The following is an 8,698-nucleotide window of genomic DNA, read 5'->3' as shown; positions in this document are numbered from 1 at the left end:
ATGCCATGATTTTAGTTTTCTTAATGTTGAGTTTCAAGCCAACTTTTGCACTTTCCTCCTTTACCCACATCAAGAGGCTCTTTAGTTCTTCTTCACTTTCTGCCATTAGAGTGGCAGATCTGAGGTTGTTGATATTTCTCCCGGTAATCTTAGTAAATACCATAGTGTAAAAGTATGATTTGTCAGCAAGAAACATGTGCAGTATAGTCTCCTTAGGATTTTGAGTGTCCATAATCTTTCCATTGTACATAGAATTTCCCTTCATGGAACTTATGTTGTGTTGCTGAAAGCTCAAATAAATGTTCAAGTTAGAAGTCATGTTTAGCAGGATGGGAGGCACATGTGTTTTTCCACGTCAAGATACAGACTAAATTCTCTGGATCAAACTTGGTTTGAGATGATTTGCCTCTTCCCAAATCCTGTCCCTAATTGCAAATTTGTCTATATGTAGAACAAAATGGAAAGCAATAGCTCCCCATAATAGCTCACAAAGAAGAATTATAAGAAAGACAGATTAATCAGTTTGCTTTCCCAAACTTTTCCTACTGGCATTATTTGGCCTAGCATGGATTGGGATAGAATTTGGGGTTTGAATCAAATTCTTTACATTCTTGAAACTCTGTTTGGTTCTAACAAGATGTATTGCTCAGCAAGAAGTAGTCTGATACCTAGTTATGTGTCTTCACCAGGATTAAGTAATATTTGCCCTAGTTTTTATCCCTACAGTGAACACAAGCTTGTACAGGAAAACACCCATCATTCTATTCAAACTTGGGACATCTGCAAAGAGATGTTGACAGAAACTTGACCTATATTTTATTTAAATAGGACAGCTTCAGTTGGAAGCTTAAAGCCTTGATTCCCAGCAAGATAGTAATTCCAAGGAGAAAGGGATACAATTGTACAATTCATATTTCTATAAGATACTTGATTGGGCATTACTAAACATTCACATACTGGGGTATTTTAACAACTACATTCATTGAACAAATATTTGGTTCAGCAACAAATCATGCTCTGACATTTATGCAAGTATTCTCATTTACTAGGAGATAGTGGAAGAAATTCACATTTCCTAATTTTATCTGATTAAAGGCCAAGTGTTATCCAATACTTTCTGAGAGGCCCAGCATATCAAAATTCAGGGAACATTTTCAAGTGACATTTTTGAAATTTCAAAAATTTTGAATTTTTTTTTTTTTTTGAATTTCCAATGTTGATTTAAAGTAACTAGTTAAAATCTCAGACTACACATTTCACAGACAATTTTTAGGGATTTAGAAATAAGCAACTCCGTACTAAATCACATCATTTGATCACTGCCAGTTCCAACTTACAAGTCCCATCAGTGACTAGTAACAGCGGACTGATGAACAGTCTGGAATGTATCAGGTAGCTATCAAGAAAAAGTAATTTTCAACTATGCCATAAAAAGTTTTCTATTCCTTGAATAGGTTCAACCTTGGATCTTCTGATGTCATTTGAAGTCATTACTTTACCCTTCCCCAGCCTTGGTGAAAGAGCAGGGTGTAGAACCAGCAGATACATTTTTGTGAGACTATTAAGCTCTTTGTCATCTTTTCAGAACACAAATTCATGACTTCCAAAGTGGAAGCTCAGAGGTTTTCAGTCTTTTTCTCCATACTAAAAATGGAAAAGGGTATCCTGAGCTATAGCATCACTAGTTCTAAGAAACCAGCCTTTTCACAATGTTTGACAAAATTTCCTATAATACTATGTTAAACTATAGAATATTTAAAGGTAAAGATTTCCACTGTCTATTTGTTTCTGACTCTAGGGAGCAGTGCTCATCTCTGTTTCTTGAGGGAGGGAGGCAGCATTGTCCAAAGACAGGTGGCCAGCATGACTGTATGCCTAGCTGCATGGAACATTGTTACCTTCACACAGAAGTGGTGCCTATTTATCTACTCACATTTGCATGTTTCAAATTGTTATGTGGGCATGACCTGGGGCAAGAAGAGTGCTCAGGCCATCATGTGGTACTCGGGTTTTGAACTTTGTAGCTGACAAATCACTGAACCACGGCATCCCCAATTCTTTAATTAAGGTGTTAAAAAGTTTGTTTCTAATGACTTAATGTCAACCTGGAAAGACATTTTGAGACTTGTAGGGCTGTCCTAAGCTCTCTGGGGTTTAATTACCTGTAATATTTGGTGTCTTTCCTTGAGAACTCAAGATGTTATATCCAAAGGTCTGTCCTAATTTTATTCCCACATCAGTCCTGTGAAGTAGGTTGTTCTGAGAAAGATTAGTTGACTGAAAGTTATATATTGAGCTCTCTGGTGAGACTTAAATGTGATTTAAGTCCAACATCTAAAAGCTTCAGAACATTAACATTTATAAATTATTTACACAAGAAAATAAAATAACCTTACTGTCTGGCGAGAGGGAAAGCAATACCATGAAAGTTATAAAAAAGATCAAAATATTCTCAACAGGCTGAAAAATATGGAAGCAACCACTCAATATGATGACATTCAAGTGGAAATGCAGTCTTAGGTCCAAACAGAAAGATTAAAAACACGTAATGGGGGGATTCAGCTTTGGAAATAGTACAACTATGAAATGCCTAGGAATTTATGTTGATCGCATAATTGAATAAAATTTTATTAAAATAGTTATTTTAATCTTAAAGTATTGCCATATGAAGTTTGAGTTGCTTTGGGATTCGCTGTGTTCCCCACCTTCAGAAACTGCACTTTGCAGCACAACAAAAATTGCTCTGAAGCTGGGTTTTAACTGGAAAAACCAGAGCATTGTGGGATTCTTATCTAAGTCCAGTTTCCCAATTCTTGAATTTCAGTACTTTAGCAGGTCCTGTAAGAAGAATGTTGGCTTGACAGCTTCCTAGTTCCCAATCAATCCAGGCAAATAATTCTTAATGAAACTGGCAAGTTCTCAGTTCCCTTCTACACTGGGGCAGTCACTCAGAAAGCCTCAGATTACTACAGGTAGTCTTTCACTTATGGCCACAATTGAGCCCAAAATTTATGTTGGTAAGCAAGACAATTGTTAAGTGAGTTTATCCCATTTTGCAAACTTTCTTGCCAAAGTTATAAGTGAATCACTGCAGGTATTAAACTAGTAAAACAATAGTTGAATAAATCTTATTTCCACGTTGACTGTGCTTGTCAAAAAGTTGCAAAAGATGACCACATGACCCTGGGACACTGCATCCTTCATATGAGTCAGTTGCTAGACATCTGAATTTTAATCACATGACCATGGAGATGCTGCAATGGTCGTGTGAAAAACGGTCATTTTCTGGAGAACCAGTAGTGGAAATTTTGAGTAATTCAGAGAACCGGCAAATCCTACCTCTGACTGGAGATATTACAGTATCCTTCCCCTGCCACGCCCACCAAGCCACCCCCACAGAACTGACACTAAAAAAAAATAATGAATCCCACCACTGCTTCAAGTGGTCACTAAACAAACTGTTACAGGTTGAGAACTACCTGTATAGTTTTTAGTATTTCTTTTGTGACCATGTAGGAATTTTCATGCTGCCATCCTTGCAGCAACTCGAGCAGTTGTTTTTTTTCTCCTTGATAGTGTTTCTGAACAGGAAATTGTGAAGATTTGCAGATCATTATCAAGTGGTTTGAAATGGCATGTGAACGTGCCGTTAGAAGGCATTCAACAGGATGTATTTCCAGGGCAGAATGCATACCAGCCGAGGTTCCAAGTAAGGAAAGACTACTTGAAGTCTGATGCTGATCTCCAGAATTACACCTTCTCTATACATTGAACGGAGAAGCCAGCAAGGCATCATATATGCATGAACATAAATATACTTTTGATTGAGAATCCTGAAAATACCCATTTCCATTTCATTCCAAATCTTTTTATTCAACAGGGGAATCGAATATAGACAGAGCAGAGCGGAGCTGCACATCACTTATGTTGTCATTCCTAAATATGGCTACAGTTATGCACTGTTCCCCACTGGTTAAGTCAGGCTATAACTACAGGTAGTCCTTGACTCATGATCACAATTGAGCCCCAAATTTCAAAATGAACTGTTGAAAGTCGAGGACTACCTAGTTCAAGGCATTAGATTTTAAAGCAGATTCTGACAAACTGGAATATTCTGAAATAACAGTGACCAAGATGGCGAGGGATCTGGAAGCTTGTAGAAGAAATATGGGAAAGAGGTGGCATGCTTGCTTGTGTTTTTATCCCACTTTTATTATTTTTATAAATATTTTCTCCAATCCCGGCCATACACTACCTCCTCCCACCTCCTGATGCGAGGCAGGAGGCTTGAGAGAAAGCACCTGGTCTGGGCACACAGCCCTCCACGACGGAGCCCTTCGTGGGGAGCAAAGCCTTGGACAACCTGATCTGTCCCAAAAGCCTCAAAGAGCTCCACACTTTCCATGTGCCTCCGCTAGCCAGTGCCTGGTGGCAGCAGCAGTACTCCAAGAGAGCCCCAGTGTCGCATACCCCCCCCCGAGGGCAACCTGCCCATTCACTGGCTAGGCCGGCTTGGAAGCAGTGCGTCTCCCCCATCACAGGCTGATGTGGGACTCAAGGAGGGGAAGATGAGTGGGCGGCAATTGCCCAGAGGCCCTGTGGAAATTGAGCACACCAGGCCCAAAAGGCGAGTGAGCCTCCCTGCTGCCAGTGTCGGCCTTACCTTCCAGAGCTTCCGGGCCTTGCTCTCAAGACTAACCCAGGCAGATCAGGGCTGCTCAGTTTGGCTGCAGGGCGAGCACCGCATGGGAAGGCAGGCAAGCTGGCTGGGCCACGTGGGAGGCAGCTAAGCCAGGATTTGGGCCTTGCTCACGGGCTCACCCAGGCAGATCAGGGCTGAGCTGTGCAGGGAATGCTGCATGGGATGCAGCGGTGGCGGCAAAGACAGGCAAGCTGGCTGGCCCGCAGAGTGGTTAAGGCAAGCGAGGGAGCCAGTCAAAGAGAGAAAATCCACGGCAGCTTGTTCTTATCACAACTTGCCAGTCACACAGCTCAGGCAGCTGTTACCAACACAATGTTCTTCAAGTGCAGCTCAAGATTTGGCAGGTGAAGGTTCCTACCATGCATGTGTGTGCACACCCACCCACCACCAATCCATCATTCACTTGTGCAGAAACTCCTACTCAGAGACACAGCTGTTAGTATTTAGGACTAGCATGAACAATCTATGGGTCATGTCCCTTCCTTTAGAGCTTTGCAAGCAACTAATTGAAACTTCCAATAAGAACAGAATTTCTTTTTCAAGAAAGCAAGCTCCAAAGCAAGCTCCGAACCGGTAGGAAACATTTTGAACCACACCACTGCTTTCAACCTTTGCCTTTGGTTTTATGCTACCCATCATTGCTCTTTTTGGAAATTGAAGTCTTAAGCAGAAAAGGGAAAAAGTTCCTAAACCCTAATTTTAATTAATACTGTTGAAAATCTGCTGTTCCACAATTGAAAGAATTTTGCTTTTCTTGGGAAATAAAGAGGCAGCAAATAATTGAGAACAAACATGGGTTGGCAAACTTGTAGACATTTCAGAGTGAAAATTGAATATGTTATGGTTAGAGTCAAGGAAAGCAGTCTTGTAAGGAACAACTTACCTTTAATAAGCTCTTTGGGGGATTAGGGGAGGCAGTTTGTATATTAAAATTACTCCTTGGCTAAATGTTGATAACTTGATATCTAAATTCAATATTGTTTAACCTGTTCCTTCCTCCATACTACAGCACTTGGTAACTGACATCCCATAAAATTATGATTAAAAGAAGCGCCGTTGTCTCATCCCTTCTTCCCTACCATTAGAGTAGTACCATCAGGTCTCTACATGAGTGTTGACGTTTCTTTTCTAAACCTCTTTTTCTTAAGTGAGTAAGGAACAGTTCTACTGTATGTCTGAGGACATCACTCCCAGATTCTATTCGTTGTGGCAAATGAAGACCTTGCCGAGGGGGCCACTTTTTGCACAATTGTACTGTGGTTCACTGTGACCTGAGATAACCTACGTCAAAATCCCAAACCACACCAAGCCATAAAAAAAGGAATGCCAAAACACCAGCTGCTGTGCAGCTTTGGCATACAAGGCCAAGACAATAGAGCTGCTGTATTCAAATTCCCGCATAGAAACAACTGGGCCTTTGGGCGGGGGAGAGACAAGAAACACAGGCAACCCCTGTTAATTCTGCCTATGAATGATTCCCATAGACCAGAGAAACAGTGGCAGCAAGCCTGTCATTCCTGATGAAGAAAGTCATCCATAGTAGTTCATGGCACAAGGAGATTGCAAAATTTCTGTCTTGTGAATCTTCACTCCCGAGGTGTGAAGTAGTTTTTCATTTCATGGGAGATCAGGACAGTATTTTTCAAAGTTGGCAACTTTAAGATATATGGACTTCACTTCCAGAATCCCCTGCTAGCATGAGAAATTCTGTGGGTTCCCTATTGCCAACACCTGTCAATGATAACTAGGAAATTCTGGGAATTGAAGTCCACATATTTTAATGTTAATTTTTTTCATGTTTGAAAAACACTGACTTACAGGAACTAACTTGCCTGGTTGTGTTATATAACTCAGAATTTTCATGTCACTATTCCATTCCGTTCAGGGAAATTCTGAGGACCATAGTCCCAACCTATCTGGAGACCAGTGCATAGGCAGTTTGTCTGTAGCAGCACTAATACAAAATGAATGTCCCATTTGTCTATCTCAAGAACTTACATCATTAAAGCTTTAGGGTCCTTCACTTGTTCAAAAGAAATCCCTTTTTATGTTATATTTGATGAGAGGGCCCTGATCTTTTTGTTCTACTACCGGTAGAATTTTGAGAACACATTGTATGTTTTTACAAAATGGCGGCCGTGGTTAACATGATTTCTTCCAAAATACTGATTAGAAAGTAAACTAGCTTCTAACATCTAAAGCAGTATTATAGTGGTGTAATACAAATTCTGGTCTTTGTGTGTATTATTGCCACGTATGTACAAAAAGGATGAAGTTACTGATGTGCTACCAGTTACTGTCTGGTTTCATCCTTCTGATGAAAGCAGCAAATTCCTTCAAATACTCATGAATCCATTTTGTCTTTTTTCATTCATTTTATGTTATTTTATATTATTTTTATTGTTAGTAGTGGTATTTTCTTAAGTTATATGGTATTCTGGTACCATACAATTTTAGTGCCAAGGACTTAAAATTTAAATGTTAATGACTATTATATCTGGGTTTTTTCCTTGTGATGTTTTAATTATATTTCATTTTATGCCATGAGTTAGAATAGGCATCTATATAGATAATACACCATCATTATTTTATCATTTTAAAATGTCATCAATACACAAAAGTATTCCTGGGAATAAAGATGAAGCTAGCTACTGCTGTTCTGCTCCATGCCATTTATTTTTAATTCAAGAATCTTCTAAAAATTAGATTCTAGGAGCCAAGAGTTCACAGAGCACCAAGAAAGGTATCTGCAGCAACATTAGGATCACACTGGAACCCAAGGAGCCATTAATACTGAAATAATTATGAAAGCCTGCAGCTTGAATTTCCCCCAGTCCAATGTAATCAAAAAGAGTTTATAAATCTCTGCTCTGGATGCACCAGGTCTTCATCAGAGTCCTTAGAACCAGTTGAATACTGCAGTAGGTATAATACAGAAAGCTACCGGTTTCTGACTGAGCAAGGGTATCTCTAGTCAACAGAATGGTTATCTTTCCTTCCTGTTCTGCCTTTGCCCTATACATTAGAAGGGGGTCAAACTCTCTGTAAGCAATCTTTCTAACTGCATAAAAAAAATGTTTCATGCAATGTGTATTAAATTTCTATCCTGACTTTAAGAAACTCAAGGTAGAACATATGGCTGTCCTCCACAAATACAACCCTATGAGGTGGGTTGCGCTTACACTTATTTCTTTTCTTCTGAGCTGACAGTTAGCAGCTCTTATTTTGCTCCAGTGATTGACAGGGTTCTTAATGAAGTCCAGGGTCCTTTGTTTTGTTCTCTCACATAGACACATGCCTTGCCACATCAATCCCACTTGAGAGGAATTCATATGGGTCTACTCCCAAACCTTTAAAACTTACGTTTTGCTTTTTGATGTCCCAAAGCAACATAAGGAGACTTCAGTTGCCAACAATTTGAGGTAAAGAACGATGCAGCCATGGTCATGGCAGACTACCTAGTCTCCCAAATTTGCAGAGACAAAAAGATGTCATACAAGACAAGTGAAGACCAAAGCAGCTATTATTGAAAACAAAGGCTCCAGTGGACACAATTGTTGAGTTTTCTAGATTTCACCCTTGGTAGAGATAATGAAAACCATCTCTTCCAAAAGTGCTACTTTCTTGGCAATTATATCTGGTAATGTCTCTTCCAGAAATCTGCCAAGTAGTGAAGTGACCTGTCAAATGTCTATGGAGAATCTCAGTCATGCAGATCACGGTGGTCTCAAAGGTGCTTTTTCAAAAGGCAACTGGACATTGTTTTTCATTGAAGACATTTCACATCTCATCCAAGAGGCTTCTTCAGTTCTGAAGAAATGGTGGAGAATGATTACAGTCCTCATGGCACAACATCCTTGTGCCATGATGTCTGCAAGGAATATAAATATAAATCCTTCTAGTTTCCACTCTTCAGTCAGAACTGAAGAAGCTTCTTGGATCAGATGTGGAACATCCTCAAGAAAAAAACAGAAAGTCCCGCTGCCTTTTGAAAAA

The sequence above is a fragment of the Notechis scutatus genome, chromosome Z (genome assembly GCF_049901735.1).
Source record: "Notechis scutatus isolate UNSWTSFEM ecotype Mainland chromosome Z, rNotScu1.2, whole genome shotgun sequence".
Classification (NCBI taxonomy): domain Eukaryota; kingdom Metazoa; phylum Chordata; class Lepidosauria; order Squamata; family Elapidae; genus Notechis; species Notechis scutatus.
The sequence above is the reverse complement of the archived record's forward strand: the minus strand, read 5'-3'. Positions refer to the sequence as shown.